General features: G+C 40.8%; 1 long non-coding RNA gene and 6 other non-coding genes across 7 annotated transcripts; 6 read left to right on the top strand and 1 right to left on the bottom strand.

The window, feature by feature from the left end:
- Positions 1-11,526: 11,526 nt before the first annotated feature.
- LOC122984106 lies at positions 11,527-12,576 on the top strand. Its single transcript, XR_006403835.1, has 4 exons — positions 11,527-11,623; positions 11,902-11,953; positions 12,037-12,111; positions 12,247-12,576. It is a non-coding gene; the product is annotated as an uncharacterized LOC122984106 (long non-coding RNA).
- A 4,575-nt stretch (positions 12,577-17,151) lies between these two features.
- trnar-ucg lies at positions 17,152-17,224 on the top strand. The gene has a single exon. It is a non-coding gene; the product is annotated as a tRNA-Arg (tRNA).
- A 618-nt stretch (positions 17,225-17,842) lies between these two features.
- Positions 17,843-17,916, top strand: trnai-aau. Its single transcript has one exon. It is a non-coding gene; the product is annotated as a tRNA-Ile (tRNA).
- Positions 17,917-19,072: 1,156 nt separating this feature from the next.
- Positions 19,073-19,145, bottom strand: trnaa-agc. Its single transcript has one exon. It is a non-coding gene; the product is annotated as a tRNA-Ala (tRNA).
- Positions 19,146-19,254: 109 nt separating this feature from the next.
- Positions 19,255-19,328, top strand: trnai-aau. Its single transcript has one exon. It is a non-coding gene; the product is annotated as a tRNA-Ile (tRNA).
- A 1,315-nt stretch (positions 19,329-20,643) lies between these two features.
- Positions 20,644-20,717, top strand: trnai-aau. Its single transcript has one exon. It is a non-coding gene; the product is annotated as a tRNA-Ile (tRNA).
- Positions 20,718-20,941: 224 nt separating this feature from the next.
- On the top strand, positions 20,942-21,014 carry trnar-ucg. Its single transcript has one exon. It is a non-coding gene; the product is annotated as a tRNA-Arg (tRNA).
- Positions 21,015-25,042: the final 4,028 nt, after the last annotated feature.

Below are 25,042 nucleotides of genomic sequence, written 5' to 3'. Positions count from 1 at the left end.
AAGAAAACTTCTAAGTAGTTCACAGTAAACTCAATGAAAGTTTGCAGGGCCCACACTACAAAGCTCTGTCAAGACGTGGACTCATGAAGGTGCGATTGCTTGCCATCCATCTCATGCAAAATGCAGGGAACCTCTCTGCCGATGAGATGGTAGCGTTTAATCTATTGTATTGCAGATATAAATAAGAGATTTTGTGGTGTACAAATGACCTTTTCTGAAATCATAATTGTGATATTAAAGTGATTAACCGTCCGTTCTTTTTATCCAGATTTTATCAGCAGCTTAACAACCAACATCGCCTTCCGTCTGCTGTCAGGGGAAATTAAAGAGACAAAAGTTCTGCTTTTGTGTTTCTGACTTTCCCTTTTCAGTTTTAATGACAGATTCAGAGCACGAAAGAGCTGACAGGTTCTGCAGTGAGGAGAGAAACTCCTGCTGAGAGAGGCCACAGGGTATGTGTGTTAGCTGCAAACACACAAATAGATGTAGACACACGACAACATATACTACACACACACACACACATACACACACACACTTGATCTCAGATGTGTCTGTTTCTGACTTGCTTTCTAACTTTTTATCTCTCCGTCTCTTCCTCAGAACTAATTAATCTTTGTCTTCAGATGTGTGCGATAGTGCTGATTCTCGCTGCTCTGCTGATATTAGAAAAACTGCACCTGATTAGCATATTATAAGCAAGCTGCTACCAGACAATCAGCTATAATAGATGTCTACCGCTCTGAAGACGCAGGGATCTGCCTGGGAAAAACTTCTGCAGACTGAGCAGAAATCCTTGACAGGTGTCGGATGTGAGATGGAAGAAAATCGCAACATGAAATATTTTAATTAAAGCAAGAGTGTAAGATTAACAAATCGTATGTTTCTGCTTACAGCAAAACTGTCAGAGGCAAAGATCAGTAGTAAGAAGGAATAAAACAGAAAGAAAGAGAGAGTCATTAAGAGAGAAATAATAGCAGCTAAACAGACAAAAGATAAAAGAGAAATAAAAACAGACAGCATGTGTTCAGGCCCAGAGGAAGCTTTAGCGCTTGCTGGCTCAGAAACTACACGAAACCTCGTGCAGAACAAAAGAGAACAAAAAACCTCGACTTCAGTGACGCAGTGTTGGATCACCATTTTGTAGCTTTCACCATAACTTTACTGATGTCTCATCTGTGAAGATCTTAAAACTCAAATAACTGATTTTTTGGCCACTTGGGGATGGCAGGAACAAGCTGTGAACACTGACATATCATCACCTTTTAAAACAACATCATGTTAGTAGGGTTGTTGTGTTGTCATGCACACAGGAGCATGTTTTCGCTGAGGGGTGCTGCACAGTAGATATGTGCACACATGAGTTTGTATGTGCATGTGCTTACACACTGTGCTTCCATTCATTTGCAATAACCAAAGTTACAACTCACTTTCACTCCCTGTTGACAACCGAAGTGACCGCCATAAACAACAATGGGATATCTACACCACACTTAAATATCAAAAGCAGATTAGCATCCTCCATTTATCAGCATAGGCACATACACTGTACATACATCCCTGTTATGTTTAGCTCCTTAGTGGAACAGTGTTGCAGTTCAGATGATGTATAGGGGTGGATGGAGGCATTAACCCAACGGTGGGCTTTGCCACAAGAGACCGCTGTTCATTTCCTGTTTCCAACCCCAAGTTGGGACAGTTTTTTAGAAAGCATAACTACGATTGTCCCCTAACCTTAACCCTGTGGTTATTATTGTAGCCATGACTATGAAGGTGGCCCACACCACATGTTTCTCTAACCTTAACAAAGTGATCATTTTAACCCAAACCATGATCTTTCTCTCAACCTAACCAAGTGGTTTTGTGCTTAAACCTAACCAGACCATAACCACAGCATTGTCACATCATAAAACATTATTTTTTAACAGTGATGTGTAACGGTTCTGGAAAGCACAGACAAGAGACGTTGTCTTGTTGATTACTACCAATAGGGGCACCAGATTAGAAAACACTCCTGTGTGTTGTTCTGGAGTCACATGGTCAAACCACGTATGTGGTCATTTTATTTGGAGGACCTGTTGAAAACCAAACTAATAGAAGGAGTTTTGACACTGAAGCAGTGTAGAGTTTGTCTTTCTGTTCTCTGCTGTGCTGTGTTAAGATTTGGGTTTGTGTTGAAATCACAGATGAACAGCCTCATGCATTGCTGTTCTCTGATTCACCGACTTGTTATGGAAGCAACCCAGATGGCAAAAATTGCTGTGGCCCAGATCTGGCTCACACCTGGCACTTTCGGCACTTTCATCCGGCCCACATACCGTGAGGAATGATGGCACTTGGGCCATCATTCCTGTTTCCCAGATCTGGGTCACAAACAAGCCGTAAGTCAACCAAGAACAAACCAGATTAACCAGAACCGGCCCACATCCAGAATACACATACCTGAGAGCCCTAACCCTAACCCTAACCTGCGTCTTTACCAAGAAAGGCCCACATTTGATTTGGGATATTTGGGCCATATTTGCTATTTTACCTGTGGGCCATTTCAGGCTCGCATCCATTTGGTCTGGGCCAGAAGAAGGCCAGTAGTACTGCATCATTGCCTGAAGTGACCCATTTCTGCATACTATCTGGGAGACAATCTGTGTGTTAATCTCAGAAGCTATGGAAAAAGGAGCGTTAAGATATAGAGGGAGACATGCGAGGAGAGAGAAGACCAGTAAGGACAAGAAAAAAAAGAGAGACACTCTTTAAATACAGTGGTTCATTTTTAATTGCACTCAAGGCTCACAGACATCAATAAATACTAAATCTAAGCACCAAGGACACAATGATAGACAAAAATAAAAAGACTAAGAATCAAAGAAAAGAGTCGAGAGCCACTTAGAGATGCAGAAATTATCATTTTGTTATCTGTTTTTCATACCAATAATAACATTGCTTACCATCCAAGGACAAACAGACCTCTACGGAAGCCCTGAGGGGATGAAGTGGAGAAAAAAAAGCAAAGTAAACTTTGCTTTTTTGAAAGTTAATAGAATCATGCAATTTTTGTATTTGCACAAAAGTGGATGTTGCCCCTTCAGACCATCACCCTGACAAGGACAGTGCAGGATTGTGATTAACACTGACTGGCTGAATGTTATCTCTAGAACACCTCCTGAAGCATAATGTTTTAATGATGACAGCTTGGAAATCAATGCAGTTATGACCCAGAGCATATTATTCCACCGAGGCTGAATTAAATGAATGAATATTCTAAAAGAAAAAGATAACATTTTCTCTCTTCTACATCTGGATTTGCATCAAGAAAGTGAAGTAGTTAGTATCAAAAATATACAAAAAGTTAAAATTGATCTAAATTACAATGTTAAACCTGCATTAACTGATGTTTTGTCCAATAGTTTTCAGCAGAAACGAGCAGTGATCACTTGACATATCATCAGTTTTTAAGTTTATATGTTGAAATTGTCAGCAAACAGTTGCTTATTTCCACATCCAGCAGTTATGGAGCAACATTATCATTCATTTGGAGTCGAGTTTCTGTTTACCTGGTGAATCTAAGTCCAATATTCACTCTCTTTTAGCTCTGTAGTTGCTCTCTACCAACTCCTGAGAGAAATATCTGGCTCTTTAGCTGCTAAATGCTCCACTATGTTCACCAGCTAGTCTACAGCTAACTGTGTCTGTTTGCCATTTGGTGCTGAGCAGGTAGTGTACAGTGGCTTTGTACAGCTTTTTCTCATAAAACAGCTGCCTGCTGCGGCCAAAAACAACGCTGTGAGAGCACTGAGAGTGAACCAAAACAGTAAAGTTGCAGCTGGACAACTAAACAATAAGCTGAAACTCACTATAAAGCTCGAGCCACAATCAACACATAACACACTGACGACTCAGACATTGCTATGATCAAAAATATTGATTATAACCACCTTCAGAAATCCTTTAACAAAAGGAATCACTCGTTTTCACCCATCGGCAAACTTTTCACCAAATCTTCCAACACTTGTAGTTTGTTGTGATATCCTGCTAACAAACAGGCAGGACTGAAAGTATGTCCTTCTTTCAGTCAGACACTTGTGTAAAGGAGCGTGATCAGCAACATAAACAGTGATTTCAGCTTATAATGTTCATGCTGTACACTTAATGTATGACCCAAACCCTTAATTTAGTGGTTTCAGTTGCCTTCATTCACCTGTTTTGGACAGACTGACAAGGGATCTAATGTATAGCATCATTTAGATATGATTAGTTTTATTTTAACATCAGATTATTAGGTGTTGTGTCTCAGGTGAGATTTTAATTAATTGAAAGCCAACCATGCACAGCTTGCAACAAATATGACTCTTGTATTATTTCTGCATTTGATTACATCACTGTAAACATAACCGATCATTGAGTTTTATTATCTTGGACTCCAGATTTGCTTGAGTGTTTGCTGGCTGTGTTGACTCTCAAAGTATGAAGTATCAAAACATTTGCATGTACTGGTTGTAATTACCACCAGGGAACTCATATTTATCTGAAATCCACATGACATGAACGTGACATGAATCAACTCTTTTTCTCTGCAGCCAGACCGTCAGTGGACCGGGATCAGTAAGCTGCAGTGTTTACAGGATGGAGCAGCTTCACACTTTGTCATGGCTAAACAATAAATCGTCCCCTTGTGTGCAGCATTCAACGAAGCTCAAAAACAAGAGGCATCAGCTTCGACGAGTCTCCCTTACCGTCTCTGGAACCGGTTCACATGGCAGCAGAACAAAGTGAAAGCAGCAGGAGGATGAAAATGATTTCCCCATGAAAAGAAATAGCGACCTTTTGTTTATTATACATACAAAAGTTGGTTATTCAGCACATAAATGAACAAGCCAAGCTGTAGATGTCTGTCATGGGGACTCACATTTGTGCTCATCTGACAAACTGTTAGGAGACGTGGTTAAAAAAAAAACAAAACTGTAACACATCACAGGGCAACCTGGTGAGACTGACGTGTTGGGAGCGACTTCAGTCAGTTTGAATTTGAAAGCTGGTTTATTGTGTTTATGCAGAGAGCAGGCGTCTGTAGTGAGTTAGTTAGCTGTGTCCAGAACATACAGGTGCCAATGAGGACTTACAAGACACTAGGGGTGGCATGGTACACAAAATTCATGTTTTGGTAGGTATCTCATGTCACATCCTGCCTGGACTTTGTCTGTTATTTTTGGACTCTTTGTGTATTTTGATCTCTTGAGTTTTCAGTGTTGCATTTATTTTTGTTTTGTTTTTTTTCTGTTTCCCTTGTGTGTTTCCTCCTGTGTTTATGTGCACCTCCTCTCACCCTGGTTAGCCCAGCCCTGCTCCTATAGTCTAGTGTCTTCCCCAGTTTATCTGCTCCCAGTCTGCCCGTGTGTTGTGTCACCTGTTGTATGTTTGCTTTAGTTCCTGTTTTATTTTGAAATATTTTCTCCTTGTGTCTTGTCACCTTTACTTCCTGTGTTTGATTGCCTCATGTGTTTCACCTGTGTCTCGTTTCCCTCACCTGTGTCTAGTTTGCGATCACCCTGTGTATTTATAGTCCAGCTTTCAGTTTGGTCTTTGTCAAGTCGTCTGCTTTTGCACTGTGTTTGTTCCTGTGGTCGTGGTCGTGGTCGTGGTCGTGGTCGTGGTCGTGGTCGTGGTCGTGGTCGTGGTCGTGGTCGTGGTCGTGGTCGTGGTCGTGGTCGTGGTCGATCTCCTTCTCATTGTCTCCTGTGACTTTTTTTGATTTATTTCATTAAATATTTCTGCATCCGATCCTGCCTTCATCTGCGTTTGGGTCCACCTGCCCCACTCAGCTTCGTGACATCTCAGTTTTGGGCTCATAGTTTGGGACGATTTTGGTATAGCAGGAAAAAAAAAAGGCAATAACATTTTGGTCCTTTTTTATTTAAAAAAATGTAAACATGCAACAATGGCTCATTGTCCAAATCACTATTACTGAAACAGTTTAATTGTGCTGCAGTGGAAAACAGAGGAAAGCAACCTTACTTGTAAGGAGTCAGGACACCTGCTGACAGCTGTTTCATGATGATTTATTGTCTCTCAGAACTGTTTCATAAGACGTCCTGTCCAACCATGTCAGAAATCAAATGTGTTTATAGTCGCTCCGAATAGCTTCACTCAAAGGTGGAGCATTACAGTATTGTGCAACTGTCTTAATTATTTTTATTTGTTTCTATATTTCTGTCTTTTCTATTTTCTGTTAAAATGTGTAATCTTCTACGCTGTTTCTTTTAATCCTTTGCTGCTGTTAGGAAGCCCACAATCACCAACATGTTGGAATGTATTTACAGTAACAACAGTTTAGTTCAGGAGCTGATTTTCTTATTTCCTCTTATTATCCTCTTATTCCCTCTGGTGATATCATCTTGTTTATATCTATCATTCTGTAGAAAAGGCTGGATGTTCTTTTGCCCAGCTGTCTCCTCACACCTCTCCTCTGATTCAGAAGAACTGGTCCAAAATGTGTTTCCGACCAGGTGGGAATCCTTTCCAGTTAACCAGGATGCTTCTCACATTGAGCCATCAGAGTTTATATAAAGTGTTGCTTGTTGTTTGCCATCTGACAAATATCTGTTAATAAACACAGATATTCTTCTACAGCCTACTACTGGGTTTCTTTCTAGTGGTCCATTTGTCAGTATCATCTCGCCTCCCCCTGTTTGACTTGTCAAATCTTTTTATGTGTCACACTTTTAATGCTGTAAACTGAGCTGTTTGTTGTTTCTGGATGCAGCTCACTTGCTGCTGTTTCAGCAAATCCGTGATACATTTTGCCTCCCTGCTGTTCATCCTGCTCGCTCATTATCCTCTACATTGAGCCCTGGCAGGATACCCAGGAGGTTACCTGTGGCTGTTAGGTTTACTTAAAAGGGACGCTGCACACTAAAAAGTTAAAGCTAATTTCATCTGGTGCCTCTGGCCAGATGTTAATAACACCCTAAAAATTAAATAATTCATTTCTTACAAAGTTAAGAATTGAGCAAGGACACTTTAATAAATATCCTTCTGAAAATCACATGAATGTGCAAAATTAAATATAAATGGGCACTGTGAGATCAGACTTTACAGTATTTTACTGTATTTTTGAAAAACAGTACGCTACTGTTAGAATTTGGCTGTATTTTTACAGCAGTTTATTACAGTGCACAGAAATGAGTGCTGAGTAACAAAACCGGAGTCAAAATAAATAAAACTCTGAGTCCTTGGATGACAATTTGGCAAAAAACCCAGCTCATCTGCTCTGAAGACATGTTGAATGATGACTTTCAGGAAGTGATTTTCCTCTTTCCAAATTGGATATATATCACTGGAGTGGAGGTTAAGTGGGTATTATGGTACACATTGTGTTCAGTGTTGCATGAGATGTGTATGTGTGGTGTGTGTGCATGTGTGTGTGTGTGTAGCTGAGAGGTACTGAGGAGGTGAAACAAAGAGCTGTCTTATCACCATGAAACACTCCTCTGCCTCTCCTTCCCTTCCCTCTCTGTGTTTCTCTCTCACACACACACACACACACACACAACATGATACTCGTACACATTCACACTCAAACCCGAACAGACTGTGGATGCAAATAACCTGGACACACAGCGCACACACATGCAGGTGTAGACACTGAAAAGAAAAAAACAAACATGTGAGATCACATGTATGCACACACACAGTGTCTCAGAAACACACAAATACGCACAAATAAACACTTACAGACTATTGTGGGAGTGTAAAAATGTGTCTGATTAGTTAATAATTGCTTTCCCCTGAAGTAGAAGTAAAAATAGCTCCAGTAAACAGCAGTGTTTGTGAATGTGTGTGTGTGTGTGTTTTTCTGTATGTGTATTCAGTTCAGAAAGTAAGTATTTGGACAGTTATACATGTTTTGTTCTTCAGGCTACTACATTAAAGTTATTTTTCTCTCCACACTTTTTCCTCTTCATCCATCATTTTGACAGAGTTTGATTTTTGGTTTATCAGTCCACATAACTCTACTGGTTTCTTTGTGTATGTTTTTTGTGAACTGCAGCCTGCCTTTCCGTCTTTGAGGCTTACCAGGGGGTTTTGCATCTGGTGGTCTACTCTCGATTGTTGATAACATGTACGCCTAAATCCTGGAGAACATTCTGGACTTGCTGTGCAGTCAGAAAGGGATTTTTCTTCACCATGTAAATGATTTTCCACTCATCCACGAGACCATTTTCTAGTTTTCCTGTATAGCACCTACTTTTTTACAGTGTATGATTGTATGATTTTGGTGACTGTTGATTTTGGCAAACCAGCTACCTGGACAGACATCACCTCAATCTAACTGGCAACTTTCAATCAACTCTGAGCCATGTGTTGAAACAACACACAGCTGCCCAACAAACATTTAATAGCCAAGTGTCCAATTACTTATGAACCCCTAAACTTTGGGCACTGTGTGTTAAAATGACTCTATCTACCACACAGTCTGTCTATAATGATGTAAACCTGCTCAAATTAAAGCTGAGACTTGGCACTTCAATGCAGTATCTACTTTTTTATTTCAAATTGAATGTGTTGGAGCACAGAGCCTGAAGAACAAAACGTGTAACTGCCCAAATACTTACTGTACTGTGTGTGTGAAAAGATCCATGTGTAAATTTGTGCACACGCTTTATCAACCGTGTTCTCGGATTCATAATTCATGCCCACAGATTCGTAAACCGTGCCCACGGCTTTCTAAACCTTGCCTTCAGATTTGCAATCCATGCGCTCAAACGACTTTTTTCTTCAGACAAGGACCTTCATGCATGGAGCATTTTGATGGCGACCGCATCCGCCAAGTAAGTCCAATTTATCTAGATTCAAGGGCAGATTTAATGCTATGTCATTTTGTGCACCGGACGTTTCATAGCTTTCATTGTGTAACATTTATTGTGCTTTTCACTCCAGAACCAACCTTTAAGTTTTAGGCTAGCGGAGAAGCAGCTAACATTAGCTTCCCAGGCTTACTTGTGAGCCAAACTTTCATAAGAGATTTACATTTGTGGTGCGACTGCTTAAGGTCCCATAAGGTAGATTTAATGCTGAATTGCGTTGCGCATTGGACGTTTCACAGCTTTCATTGTGTATTTCGCACCTCATTTGGATATGTGCTCATCTAAGTCTTTGTGAAAAGTCTACATTTATAGTAGAAGTGAGTTAACTGGACCCTCTTCAGTCATATATATAAGGATTCAGCCCGTTCTCACTCCCAACTTGTCACATATCGAAGCTTGGTCAGGACCCCGTCACTTTTTAACGCACTGGGTACCCCTTTAGCGTCATTTTTCAATGTGCAGGGTAGTTCGATAGACTTCTGTTGAGCTCCCACAACGTCTGAAATAGACGCCATGAGACTGATGACGTCTATATAAGGTGACAAATTTCAGCCTGGTCGCCAGAATAAAACGTTGGTATTGTACGTTTCTGCAAACCACAGATCCGTTGAATATGTATATTTCAACACCTGTAATATGGAGCATATTAACATTTCAACAATACGTATCATATCAATATTTCTGAAGTGACGTACTTCACATGACATCAATATAAGCTGACTTTCTCATTAGATTAGGAAGTGGAGGCATTGGTGGATGGCTTGCAATGTTGTTGGCAGAAAGTTGTAAACAGTACAAAGCACGGTTTGAGACCACCTTGCCATTTTTATTTCCAAACCACGATCTCTCCCTAACCCTAACCAAGTGGTTTTTGTGCCTTAACCTAACCAGACCTTAACCTAACCAGACCTTAACCTAACCAGACCTTAACCACCGTGTTGTCACACCATAAAGTAATAATAATGATGCTTAAGGGGTACCTAGTGCATCAAAAAGTGACGCTATGGGATCCCGACCAAGCTTTGGTATGTGTGGAGTTGGGAGTGAGAACGTGTTGAAGGATTAGAGGTGTTTTGTCATGCATTAATGGTTTATTAAGATCTAGTTTGGTCTTGGTGTTCACAAATGTGTGTATTACCAGCAGTGTGTTTGTGCATGTAGACTACAAAGTGAAGAAATGTTCTAAATAATATAATAAATGTCATGTGTCCCTGTTTGACAGGTGTGGGACCTCTGATGAATAAACTCATCCTATGACTGCACCAGCATAACCTGGAAACAGCCAGAGAGAAGAAGAGAGTAGAGTCCATCATTTAGACAGTGACACATTTAGGTTGTTTTGGCTCTGGTATATTTGATTAGAAATGAAACAATGACTGAAACGAATGTGCTGATTTGGTTTTAAGTAGGTTTATTGTGTTGACATCCATACTGGGTGAACAGTGAAGCAACTGTACCCCCCTTTTTTAAGGTAGTCTGCCAATTTTTGGACAATGCCAAAGGAGGACAATCCTAAATATACAGCAAATGCAGCCAGTTTTTTATGACCCAGCAGTGGGATGTTCTTGACTGTCATTGTCATTCACCCGACCTGAGTCCAGCTGAGCAGGTGTGTCACCAGCCGAAAATCAGACCGAAGGCAAAAGTTCAGGCAAAAGTGCAGTTCAGGTCTGGTGTTGAATCGCCAGGAGAGATATAAGTGTCCTCTGGGATCACAGACTTCAGACAGTCAATGACAGTGAAAACAGTTTGACACCAAATATTATATATCATAACTAAAGTTTGTTTTAATTGGTCAAATGATCTTTTGGTCCACTAAAATTAGAGGACTTTAGTTACAAATAAAAATAGTGAATTACAGTAAATCGGCTCCACTGTAATTATGTTTTACAGCAATTGCTTTACTATAATTGTTTCTCAGTAACATAAATATTAATATTTTGGTGTATTACTGCATATTTAAACACAGGTTAACTGAATTTAACAGTACTACAAGTCTTTTCAGAATATTTGGCTATAAAGTGAATTAAATTTCATAAAAGAATTCGTCTGAGTACAATTAATAAAACAGGTATTTATTGTTAAAAGACTTGTATGAATTCAGTCCATTCATCCAAGTATGTAATCTATATAATGTTGGGGAAAGTCCTCGTATGTTTCGAATGCAGACAGTACAACCCTCACACAACAGGGCCAGCTCTTTCTTCTTCTTCTTTCCTCACCACTTGCTCTCTCTCTCTTGTGATTACAAGTTGATTAATGAACGTCACCATGACTGTCATCATCTTCATCCACAATGGGATCCATCTTGTGGTAGCTGAGCTGTAAAGAAATAGAGGTACAATGTGAGGGGGGATGGCTAGGGCCAACTTAAGCTGAAGTGACAAGTGTCCAAATACATAAATGCAGTAGGAGGAATAACGGCATGAAGTTCCGGCGCTGGTAACTGTAATAGCTGTATTTTAAAACAGCTGTGGCCGGTTTCACTGACAGACCTTAGTTTAAACCATGAGTTGGCTTTAATGTGGACTCGATAAACTAGGACATTTAACTTTTATGAATGTGACTTAAATTTGGCTTAGTTAGTTGGAGACTATGGAGTCCTGGAATAACATAAGTGAGCCTGAATGAGAACACCTGTTAAGCCTCATTAGGTTAAGTATGAGCACCTGCTGTTGGTCTAATGGCACTCATTAAAAACCCAGAATGGAAAAGAAAACACCATTACTGGTGGTGAATCTTGAGACAAAACGACGGCAGAGGTTAAAAGAATTTATTGAAAAAAAACTTTAGTGAATATGGAAAAAACGCTACTAAAACAAATTGTGGCAACCCATCCAGTTATTGAAAGTAAAAACCATCCTACTGCTACTGAGCAAAAGAAAAAGAGTAGTTGGGCTGCAATTTGCAGTGAATTCAATGCAAATGTAACCACAAGAACAGTACAACAACTTCAGGCTTCATTATTATCAGTATTTCACATTGCTCATATTCATATTTTTGTGACATCACTTATATTGAATGATATCTGCCTTTATAGACTCTGGAAGAACCTTAAAGTGACTTTAAAAAAGAGAGAATGCAGATATCAGGTGAGAGCTATTTAATACTGGTGGTGGACCGACAAAAATATACAAGACTGATGAATTGAGTGACTTGCTGTCTGGAATAATAGAGCACCTGCAACCTCTGGATGGTATACCAGATGATGACCATTTGGACAGTTCAGATGAAGAACTGAGCTCAAAAGGTAAATATAGAAAGAAGAAAGTAAATTTTTACTTCCTTCAGTAAATATATTCCTCTGTGTGTTTCAATCTTTATTCTTCTTTCTTTCTGAGGACCATATGAGTTTATTTTCCTTCTAACAGTGTTCTTTTTCCAGAGGAAAGAAGTCTGAACAGGTTGGAAGAGCCAGTGCACAGTGAGTGTGTACTGTCCACATCTGCTGTAGCATCCCTGACACCACCGTTCAGCAGAGAACAAAAAAAGATGACCATGCATGAAAAGTTAGCCAGAGAATTTCATGAGCATAAAATGAAATATCTGAAGAAAGAACATGAAATGAAAATGAGAATTCTACAGGTTGAATTGGATATGAAGTTAGAAGAAAGAGAGCTTTGAGAGAGCCAAAAAAGATATAGTAATGAGACAATTGTGATGACCAGCCATGGTGAACAATATATTTAAAAAAATAAATGTTTTATCATTTGGATATTCATGAGTGTGAGTATTTTAATCATCACAAACTACATTTAAACCAGCCTTGGTTTAGTCACTCATTTAACCCTCCTGTTGTCCTCCCGGGTCAATTTTGACAACAGGAGGGTTAATTTTATTGCACACCATTTTAATTTTGTGCAGAACAAACATTATCAAAGCAATAGAAATATAAAACCTATATTTAAATGCATCCCATTTAGTTGAAGTACTGCAATGTGAAAGCAATTGTGTTTGCGAGTCCTCATTGGTCATCGCCTGCCTCAGCCATGGGAACATCTGCTTGATCCTGATCTTAAATTGGAGGATCAGGACAACAATGCTGCTTCAGCACAGCTGTAGCAACGGTTATCTTGCAGCATCTTCTTAGCTTGTATTGTGTAAACACTGGAATCGATTTTTTTTTCATACTCCAAACATACACTCGACCATCCCTCTAGTACAGATATGAGCTCTGTTGTATCTTTGCTGCTCAGCTGTTGTGTGATTTATGAAAGGAGTAAATAAAAATGTATTCTAACCATGTTCACTGATACCAAGTAGTAGTCCACTACGTTGACCTCTCTGATACTGAACACACAATGAAGAGTTGAGAAAAATCCTTGAATTGTGAGATAAACTTTCCTAACTGTGTTCGAAAACTCTCAACTAGCAGTACATACGCCCTGAACCATGAATCCTGTACTCCTCAGCATCATGAGTTGATTGACACTTGATAGGAACATGACATCCATCTACACAGCCAATCACTCCTGGGAAGTAATCATATAATAGAATTGCCCTTTATAGTTGGCTTGGCCAGCAACATCAGGAAACTTGATGTAAAGACTCAGTTCACAAAATGTCCCTGCAGACTTTGTGAACTATTCTACTTGCTCCACTGGCACCACACAAATAACCAGTTTCACAATGTTTGATTCCAGTTGCCAAAAACCTCAAAGTGATCAGAACTTGGAGAGAATTGGGTAAAGACCTTCCTCTTTGAGACAGAGAGGAAAGTCTCGGTTCAAGCAAAGATATTATCTCCAATATATTTTCTAGTGCATCATTTAAATACTCCAAATAGTCCATACTCCCTCACAAACAGTACTAAGCAGAAGTTGTGCAAGTGTCTGTGCAAGTCACTTTGGGTTAAGACAGCTCGACCTTGAAGCACTAATATAACTAAATATTTGAGTTCTAGCAATCAGAGTAGTAGTGGTACTCTAGTTGTAGTAGTATGATTGATTGATATGAGTGACTGCATTTAGTCATTGTTACCAGTCTGCAAATTTTCACACTTTTTTCATTATCACAAAATAGTTTCTGGCACTGTATAGCGTGTATAAGCCCTACGACTCTAAAATTCTACTGTTTCCACCTGTACAACAATACAGCTACACCAAATGTATCGTTTATGGCATGCACATGAAGAGAGCTGCTCGCCTCCTCCTCAGTGAGTGACTGTCTGGACTGAGAGAGAAATGGAGAGTTTGAAGAGAAAGAAATGCTCGTGTAAATTTCAGACGTCCTGGAAAGAAGAATTCCTGTTTCTTACAGAGAGTTTTAAAGGAAAGGGGCATGCATTTTGTAAAATCTGCCATATTGATTTTTCCATACTGATGCAAATCACCATTGAGAGGCTTAGAAACATACAAAGGCGATGACAGTGCGCCAGGGCCAGCAAAGCATTCGTAGGCCTGCTTGGTAAAAGGAGACCTGATGCAGTAGTATATGCAGAGACTGAGATGGCGAAAGATAACATCACCTTCACCTTCAGTGATGAAATACAGAATTTCCTTAGGATGTAAGAATTGACAGGTTTAGAGCTATTATTGGAAGAGATGGAAGGTTCAAGTATCTTGCTCGACTGACAAAGGCACTTGTGTGCGTACCACACAGCAGTGCATCATCAGAGAGGGTGTTCAGCACGGTCAGAAAGATAGTGACAGAGAATAGAATGAGGATGGACAACTCTAACCTTTGCTCACTCCTTCCCTGCAAATTGAATTTCACAGGTCTGGCCCACACCTATTCTCCCTCAAGGACAGTGCTACAGGCTGCAAGGCACTGCACTGTTAACTACGATACGCATTTGCACAGACTCTCTGAAGGGAAGGGGCAAAAAATGAAAAAAGGGCACGTCCTCCACATGCACCAACATGGGGGCCCACTGGGCTGGGGTGAATATTAGTTTACACCAGAGGGGCAAATTATTCTGTATTCTTCTGTATTTTCATTCTTTAAAAGTCACCAAAATGCAAAGAACCAGAGTCTCTAAAACCCAAATCTTTCTGGGAGAAAACCCAGACCCTCCACTTTGGTTTAAATCATCCCTACTTTGGAGTTCTCATGGTTCGCTACAGAACTTGAAGAAATCAGCAAGTAGGAAGTTTTGTTGCAGTTATGTTGAAGAGTGGTCTTGACAATTTAAAGCACCAGTAGCTGCAGTGTGCAGGCTAACGGCTAGCAGTAAACTAGCTGAGTGAGTCAGTGGTAGTATGGCTGCTGTCAGCAGTGTTGCCAACATTGTCGCTAGATGTAGTGATTTTTTCAGACCCCTTTTTAGTGACTTTTTTTTTCAAAAAAGCAGCTATCGACATATCTACCGACTTTTTGGACAGACCTTAACTCCTTGAAGGAAGTCACCAGTAATTCTCAGTAAATGAGAGGTAATGAGGCTGTTTAGTGGGCGGGACAGAGCAGCAGCATGTTCAGTGGACCAATCATCAGCCAGACAGAGTTGTGAATGAGCTGTGAATGTGTGTACCTAATGACCAATCACTGATCCCCATTGCTTTTATTCTAAATGATTTAACTTTACTAAGTTTGATTTTGTTGTCAAAATAGACAGTGAACAATAGTGACTTTATCTCTCTATTCACGATACTTCAGTTAGAGTTGATACAACAGCCTGCACAAAACAGTTTTTTTAATATTAGAGGTAGATTTAAAATAAGTAGCTAATGATATACAGTAGCTAGTTACAGTCAGTTTAGTTTAATTTAACTTAATTTTCTTTAGATTTTTAAAAAATCTTGTATGTATGTATTTACATCATGATGTCATAGATATCAAAATTAGCACGTGACGTCATCTAGCAACATCTAGTGACTTTTCCTGCAGGCTTTAGCTACTTTCCGCTAAATATAGTTGTCAACACTGGCTGTCAGGGCCGACAGTGGTGTGCTGATTGACACAGAGGTGGGTGGGTTTTATTAACTGTGAATGTAGCTGTACATTTATATTATGAGCCACATTTTATGATAAAATAAATTATGCAGTCCTTCGAGCAAAGCAGAGTTCCTCAATTTTGTGTAGATACTGCTGAATGTAGTGACGTGAATTTGGAATGAGCAACAATTTATGCCATGGAGCAGTAAAGGTGTCTCTGAGCTTTTCAACCAGCTATGGAGGATGAAGCAGGACACTGTTTGAATAAGACTCCTTTATTTCTCAAGGGAGAGCAAAGGACATGCTGTAGCAGAGAAAAAGTATGGATTTAATTTAAGTTTGGTTTAAAATGTTGATGATTGTGTAGGTTTGTCAGGTTAAAGGCAAATAAACCTGTTGAATTTTATATGTGCTGTAGTTTGAATTTGTACAGAGCAAAAACAAGTGCAAAGATAGCTGTAGACCTGTTCTGATGATAGAGTGTTGAGGACTATCAATGTGTGTTTGTGTGTTTTTATGGCAAGACAGTTAAAAAGGGTTTTGGACAACCATTCATCTCTAGCATGAACAACAGTTATAAACCAGTAACATTAGCTTTACAAGTGTGTTTCATTTGAGAAATAACATGTTTTTTTGGGTGTTCTTGAATGTGTGTCATCAGTGTTGTTATTTTCACTAAAATGCTAATTGCTGTTTATTTTCACTGACTTGTGACATTGTGCTTTAGAATAAGATTTCACAGCTTTAACAGAGCATCACAAGGTGATGTTAGGGCCAGAAATTAAACAAGCATTGTAGCTAGTTCTGATTCATGAAATCCTGAGGTTGGTCTAATTGATATCATGGCATTGTTCATACAAAAGGTCTATCCATATTTCTGTAGGAATTTGGACAATATTCCTGATGTACTATATTCTCAAAGTTAATTTTATTGTAGAGGAACAATACCTCTCTTCTCTATGTATATCTTTATGAAAACAAATTGCTTGTGTATCATTCATAAATTTCAATATTTACCTAACAAGTTCTGTCAAAAATAAACCACATGAATGTAGAGCAATGTTGAATAAATCTGCATGGTTGGGCTGACAGTACCCAAAAATGCATCAAAACACCCAACTGTTAATAAATAATCATTAAAAGTAGCCAGACCTGTACCAAAGTTTTGGCATGTATTGAATGATCTATTATTGTCATGTTTTAATGTAATGTGCTGTGTAATTGTGCTGCCTGCGGATGGAATGAAAGTTGATGTAAACTTCACACTGTTTCTAAGCCATGGGTTGACCAACAGTGCCACATCATCTCACATGTGTATCCCATGACGGCGAAAGCTTCACATCCAAAGTCCAGCTCCTTCTTACTCTAGACTACTACCAACGTAGCCCCGTTGAAATGTACTCGTCCCTGTCCACATGACCATGTGGCCTAAAGGACAAGGCGTCTGACTTCGGATCAGAAGATTGAGGGTTCGAATCCCTTCGTGGTTGGATGCCCCCACTTCTGTCAGATTTGTGTATGTGTCTGTTGAGTAAAAAAAATCCCAATGAGAGGCTGTGAACATGGACATCAAGCAATGCAACATTGCTGACTATGGGTCAAAACTACTAATGGTCACAGAGATGCAGGAGGTTACAAAAGGTGTGTGATAAAAGCTTTGGGAAGTTAGAGGAAATATGTGTTTTCTGTGATTAACATTGTGCCTGATGGTGTACCTGTAAGAATTGGGCACCCTTGCTCTGCTTATTATGGGCGCACTCAGCAAGAGTAACGCTCTGGAGGAATCCTGGTTTACGTCAGTTCCTTTGAATCAAGGCATTGTGTGTTTCCTGCCATGAAGATTTGGATGTACGTCATTGACTTTACAATGCTGTGACATTGACTTTCAGGGAAAAGACCCATTTTACACCAAAGAATAAACAGGAATGGAGAATGCGGGCGTCGATCCTGCTGCCTCTCGCATGCTAAGCAAGTGCTCTACCATTTGAGCTAATTCCCCTCTTAAAGACAATTACAAGAGAGGTGCCAACAGGTCGCAAAATACTCGAAAGCGATTGCTTCCCTGTCATTGTATAAGGGACGTGGTTGTAAGAGGACTCTCAACAGCAGGCCAGTTAGCTCAGCTGGTTAGAGCATGGTGCTAATAACGCCAAGGTCACAGGTTCGATCCCTGTACTGGCCAGGAACTGCTGTCGTAAAGGGACAAGTCCTTGTGCCGCCTGCGGATGCAATGAAAGTCGACGTAAACTTCCCACTGTTTCTAACCCATGGGTTGACCAACAGTGCCACATCATCTCACAGGTGTATCCCATGACATGTCCAAAGTCCAGCTCCTTCTTACTCTACTACCAACGTAGCCCCATTGCAATGCACACGTCCCTTTCCATGTGACCACGTGGCCTAAAGGACAAGGCGTCTGACTTCGGATCAGAAGATTGAGGGTTTGAATCCCTTCGTGGTTGGACGCCCCCACTTCTGTCGGATTCGAGTATCTGTCTGTTGAGTGAGGACAATCCCAATGAGAGGCTGTGAACATGGACATCAAGCAATGCAACGTGGCTGACTATGGGTAAAAAAACTACTAGTGGTCACAGAGATGCAGGAGATTACGCAAGGTGTGTGGTAAAAGCTTTGGGAACTTAAAGGAAATATGTGTTTTCTATGATCAACATTTGTGTCAGAGGGTGTACCTGTAAGAACTGGGCACACTCAGCAGGAATCCTGGTTTATGTCAGTTCCTTCGAATCAAGGCATTGTGCGTTTCCTGCCATGGAGATTTGGATGCACAGCGTTGACTTTACAATGCTGCGACGACGCTGCGGCATTGACTTTCAGGGAAAAGACCGATTTTACACCAAAGAAGAAACGGGAATGGAGAATGCGGGCGTCGATCCCGCTGCCTCTCACATGCAAAGCGAGCGCTCTACCATTTGAGCTAATTCCCCTCTGGAGGTGCCACCTGGGGAAGTATTCACCAGGTGCTGAAGATTTCCAATGAAGTTAGTGACTGGTTTTCCCCATTGACATACTGTATGTCTTGTGCAGTTTTTTCTGGAGAAATTCTTGGCCACGCTCATGGGCTCAGAGGATTAAAGTGTGGAGTTAGATTCACCAACTGTGAGTATTCAAAGTTTTAAAGGAGATGATTATGAAAAGGCAAAAGCTGCCTGAGAACAGAAGGTAAATGTCCTCCAGAAGGTCAGGCATAGTTATGTTCCTCATCAAGAAAGTATCGTGGTGACACAACACAATATCCTTTTGTAATGGCGTGACTGCGGGACATCAGCCTCCAAACAAAAAGCAGTGGATGCTGACTGGCTCGACAGAAAAGAAGGTAATGGAGAATGCGGGCATTGATCCCGCTACCTCTCGCATGCTAAGCGAGCGCTCTACCATTTGAGCTAATTCCCCTCTTAAAGACAATTACAAGAGAGGTGCCAACAAGTCGCAAAATACTCGAAAGCGATTGCTTCCCTGTCATTGTATGACGGACGTAGTTGTAAGAGGACTCTCAGCAGAAGGCCAGTTAGCTCAGCTGGTTAGAGCGTGGTGCTAATAACGCCAAGGTCACAGGTTCGATCCCTGTACTGGCCAGGCACTGTTGTTGTAAAGGGAGAAGTCCTTGTGCCATCCGCGGACGGAATGAAAGTTGACGTAAACTTCTCACTGTTTCTAACCCATGGGTTGACCAACAGTGCCACATCATCTTACATGTGTATCCCATGAAGGTGAAAACTTCACATCCAAAGTCCAGCTCCTTCTTACTCTAGACTACTACCAATGTAGCCCCATTGCAATGCACACGTCCCTTTCCACGTGACCACGTGGCCTAAAGGACAAGGCGTCTGACTTCGGATCAGAAGATTGAGGGTTCCGGATTTGTGTATGTGTCTGTTGAGTAAAGAAAATCCCAATGAGAGGCTGTGAACATGGACATCAAGCAATGCGACGTTGCTGACTATGGGTCAAAACTACTAGTGGTCACAGAGATGCAGAAGATTACAAAAGGTGCGTGGTAAAAGCTTTGGGAACTTAGAGGAAATATGTGTTTTCTGTGATCAACATTTGTGTCAGAGGGGGTACCTGTAAGAACTGGGCACCCTTGCTCTGCTTATTATGGGCACACTCAGCAGGAATCCTGGTTTATGTCAGTTGCTTTGAATCAAGGCATTGTGTGTTTCCTGCCATGAAGATTTGGATGTACGGCGTTGACTTTACAATGCTGCGACAACGACTTTCAGGGAAAAGACCCATTTTACACCAAAGAATAAACAGGAATGGAGAATGCGGGCATCGATCCCGCTGCCTCTCACATGCAAAGCGAGCGCTCTACCATTTGAGCTAATTCCCCTCTGGGGGTGCCAACTGGGGAAGTGTTCACCAGGTGCTGACGATTTCCAATGAAGTTAGTGACTGGTTTTCCCCACTGACATGCTGTGTGTCTCGTGCAGTTTTTTCTGGAGAAATTCTTGGCCACGCCCGTGGGCTCAGAGGATTAAAGTGTGGAGTTAGATTCACCAACTGTGAGTATTCAAAGTTTTCAAGGAGATGATTATGAAAAGGCAAAAGGTAAATGTCCTCCAGAAGGTCAGGCATAGTTATGTTCCTCATCAAGAAAGTATCGTGGTGACACGACACAATATCCTTTTGTAATGATGTGATTGCGGGACATCAGCCTCCAAACAAAAAGTAGTGGATGCTGACTGGCTCGACAGAAAAGAAGGTAATGGAGAATGCGGGCATTGATCCCACTACCTCTCACATGCTAAGCGAGCGCTCTACCATTTGAGCTAATTCCCCTCTTAAAGACAATTACGAGAGAGGTGCCAACAGGTCGCAAAATACTCGAAAGCAATTGCTTCCCTGTCATTGTATGACGGACGTAGTTGTAAGAGGACTCTCAGCAGAAGGCCAGTTAGCTCAGCTGGTTAGAGCGTGGTGCTAATAACACCAAGGTCACAGGTTCGATCCCTGTACTGGCCAGGCACTGTTGTTGTAAAGGGAGAAGTCCTTGTGCCATCTGCGGACGGAATGAAAGTTGACGTAAACTTCTCACTGTTTCTAACCCATGGGTTGACCAACAGTGCCACATCATCTTACATGTGTATCCCATGAAGGTGAAAGCTTCACGTCCAATGTCCAGCTCCTTCTTACTCTAGACTACTACCAACATAGCCCCATTGCAATGCACACGTCCCTTTCCACGTGACCACGTGGCCTAAAGGACAAGGTGTCTGACTTCGGATCAGAAGATTGAGGGTTCGAATCCCTTCGTGGTTGGACGCCCCCACTTCTGTCAGACTTGAGTATGTGTCTGTTGAGTGAGGACAATCCCAATGAGAGGCTGTGAACATGGACATCAAGCAATGCAACGTGGCTGACTATGGGTAAAAAAACTACTAGTGGTCACAGAGATGAAGGAGATTACGCAAGGTGTGTGGTGAAAGCTTTGGGAACTTAGAGGAAATATGTGTTTTCTGTGATCAACATTTGTGTCAGAGGGTGTACCTGTAAGAACTGGGCACCCTTGCTCTGCTTATTATGGGCACACTCAGCAGGAATCCTGGTTTATGTCAGTTCCTTCGAATCAAGGCATTGTGCGTTTCCTGCCATGGAGATTTGGATGCACAGCATTGACTTTACAATGCTGCGATGAAGCTGCGGCATTGACTTTCAGGGAAAAGACCCATTTTACACCAAAGAAGAAACAGGAATGGAGAATGCGGGCGTCGATCCCGCTACCTCTCGCATGCTAAGCAAGCGCTCTACCATCTGAGCTAATTCCCCTCTTAAAGACAATTATGAGAGAGGTGCCAACAAGTCGCAAAATACTCGAAAGCAATTGCTTCCCTGTCATTGTATGACGGATGTGGTTGTAAGAGGACTCTCAGCAGTAGGCCAGTTAGCTCAGCTGGTTATTCCCCTCTTTAAACATGGCCACAGACACTTTATCTATGCATATGGTCAAATTGCCCATACACATTTAAAACTATGAATGCACTTCAAAGTCACTTATGTAGATCACATTTTGATCAGACATCTCAAAGATCAGTAGAATGCACAACATTTAGCTTCCATCATGTAGTGACAGCCTCACTGAGAGATTTTTTTACTCATGTTAACAGCCATCTAAAAAGACATGAGACCATCTGTTGTATGTTTGATAATTGTTCCTTTCCAACAAATATTTATGGAACATATAAATCTCACAAGAAAAGAACAGAAAGTACAAGACATATACACTGAATGATTTCAAAGCCTGAATTGTGAAAGATGACACAGCAGATTCACTATAATTCTACTTTGGGAGATACATGTTTGACAGAGAGTAATGAGTTACTTAATGATGCTGAACTTGAAGATGGTGCACTGGTTCCAAAACCAGAAGACTTGCTAAAAGTTATAGAACAGAAATTCCATGCACCAAGCTCTGCTATTGATGAGCTGAATAAGCTAATGAATGAGCTAAATGAGTTGCAGTATTTGATTAGTTCCGTCCTGGTGCCTGTACCTAACAACAATTTGCTGACCAATTGCTCATCAAAGAGTTAGACTTTGCACTTTCTTCATCTCTGTCAAAAGCTTTAGGAAAGGATGGACCATTAGCCACTGCTTTTAAGTGGCAGCAATATTACAAAGATCATTTCAATGTTGTTGATCCAGTTCAGTATATACTTGATGCAAAGGATAAAAGAAGTTTTCAATGTGTTCCTTTGCTGAGGTGTTTACATCAGCTACTTAATCAAAAGAATGTGCTCAGCAAGTTTGTTGAAAAGAGAAGGCAGCAACAGATAGATTGACCACCTGCAGTATAGATTTTTTGAAGATGGCCAGTACTTCAAGAATAATGATTTGCTGTCAGGGGAGGAATTGAGAATCTCTGTCTGTATTTTAGACATTTTCTTCTTATCCATCTTATAATACAAGTTAATCAGAAATGCTTCTTATGTCTTGTTTGAGGGATATTTTCTAATAAACCCCTTCAGTTAATATGAAACATTTCTTTCTAAAATGCTGTAAAGCAGTGTCAGCTAAACACCTAAAATGTACCAAAGAGCAGGGGAAGTGTTTCTCAAGTGCATACCGTATTTTCTCAAATAGTGGCCGGGGCCTTTATTTACCTCAACTGCAGAGGAAGCGGGCTTATATTAGAGAGAGGCCTTTATTTCTAATTCCCTCTGTTTGATAAGTATATTTGCTCATATTTTAGTACAAAGCCTCTTTGTTTTCTGATCTGCTTCCGTTTGCTCTGTTAAATTTTTGTTACTGCATTACAGGTAATCCACTAACTCTGATGTGCGGAACAATAATTGTGGCGCTTGAGTTCCACCTGGAACGTTTTGGCAGTGCAGCACTTAGCTGTAGCATGTTAGCATGCTCATGCGCGTCTCCATCCACATCCACATCTTACATCCAGGTAACTACTACTTATGCTTAACTGGTATGCACATTATATAACTGGCACCAGGAGTTTATCCACCCTTGTTTTTTCCTTGGCTGGCCTTTATTTGTTCGTGTCGACCATGCCCCTAGTGGGAGACCTGACTTTTAATTGACTACCGGCCACTATTAGAGGAAATACAGTACATATGAGCCTTGTGTGTTCAGGAGGATGCTCTGTATCCCTGTTTCCAGGCTGCTGTATTATCTTTTAATTCTCAGAGTGTTAACGCTGCTTTCAAGCTTTTTATCTATTGTCTCCTTTGTTCTTTATCTGTGTTGTTGCACTTTTTTACTTTCTCATTACTGGATCTTGTTCTCGTTAGCTCTGCATACCACTTTATGTGAAACAGACATACACACACTCACCCGCCTTCCGTCCTCCAAGGTTCATAATAAAAACCTTATCAAGGCTTTTTTAGTTTTTAAAGTTTTTTGTTCCTATTCAGGCAGCCCTCAGAGATTCCTGTGAACCAAGAGAACCCAGTTACACAAGGACCTGAAGTTAAAAAGAAAAATAAAATCAAACAAGCTGCGCAGAAAAAAATCGGCTCAAAATGGAAATCTGAGGATAAACATGTAACTACTGGGACGATATGACACCAAAAACTTTTTACATTTCAACACAGTTTTTGGATGAGTGATGAGGGATGAATGGGAAACACTGAAAACAAAATAAAGGTAATACAGTGGAAACTGCTTATAGTGATCACTGTCCGGCTCAAATTGATCACTATACTCAACCGATTTAAACATTTTTTTTCCTTATTTCTCATGCAGATTACCATCTAATTGACTTTTGTACATTTATTACATGAATATGAAGTAATGAAACAGACAGCATCGCTATTTACTGAATTTTACTGACTGTTTGAAAATACTGTACAAGTCTCCAACTTCCGTTGCGCCAAACCGGACAGTGATCTGGTTTCTTGTCAAACTCTGATTATAAGTCTTGATATTTTAAAAGTTGCCTCACTGAATATTGGAAATAAATGCTGTTTTTTAATGACTTTTAAGTCTTTTAACTGATCTACAACTCAGCATTACTTGCTGGGCCAGATCCCGGCAGTTTGAGCCACTGACAGCCGCCGTGTGGATGCGGCTGGCGGAGGTGACAGCTAGTGGAGCTAGCGGCTAAGTAAGGATAATTTATTGCCAGTGGGTCATTATTACAAAATGAACCCCAACAGGGTGATAAAGGAGTCCGGTTGTGCTCATGCTTATGGTTTTATTATGATGGAGTACAAAAAAATCAGAAACATAAATATTTTTTGATGATGCAATTTCCAAATCAACAAATTTGATCCTGAATAAGAATATCCACTCACACTGATCCAAATTCATTTCCAGATTCAAAGAAACACTCCACTGCAGCAGCGGAGGACAGTCACCTCTAGGACTGTGATGATAACTGCATTACTGCAATACTGCAGTCATGTGATGCCTACTGTGAGGTTGAGCTCATTATTGTCATCACCGCATTTAAAAAAAAAAAAGTCAACCACAACTGTTATATACGGTAGTCTAATGTGCTTGCACATATACTGTGTGATATACGGTAATACAGTGGCGACGTAGGAGGCTACGTGATATGTTGGAGACTCTGTGTGTCCCGGCTTGCTCCGGGCACCAAGCCGCAAGACCTCTGCATTGCCCCACAAGAACGACCACCTAGGGGGATGCTGAAAGCAGTGCTTGAGGAAGTAGAAGCGCAGCAAGCGAGCCGACATCCAAGCTAGGCTAAAGGCTAACCCTAGTCGACTATCTCTCCTGTCAATCTTCCTCTCCAACGTCCGCTCCATTGACAATAAACTTGACTACCCAACACTGCCTCTGACCTCCTGGAGAGAAATGATAAACTACTG

The sequence above is a fragment of the Thunnus albacares genome, chromosome 6, assembly GCF_914725855.1.
Source record: "Thunnus albacares chromosome 6, fThuAlb1.1, whole genome shotgun sequence".
Classification (NCBI taxonomy): domain Eukaryota; kingdom Metazoa; phylum Chordata; class Actinopteri; order Scombriformes; family Scombridae; genus Thunnus; species Thunnus albacares.
Note: the sequence above shows the minus strand (reverse complement) of the source record. Positions and strands in the feature narration are given on the sequence as shown.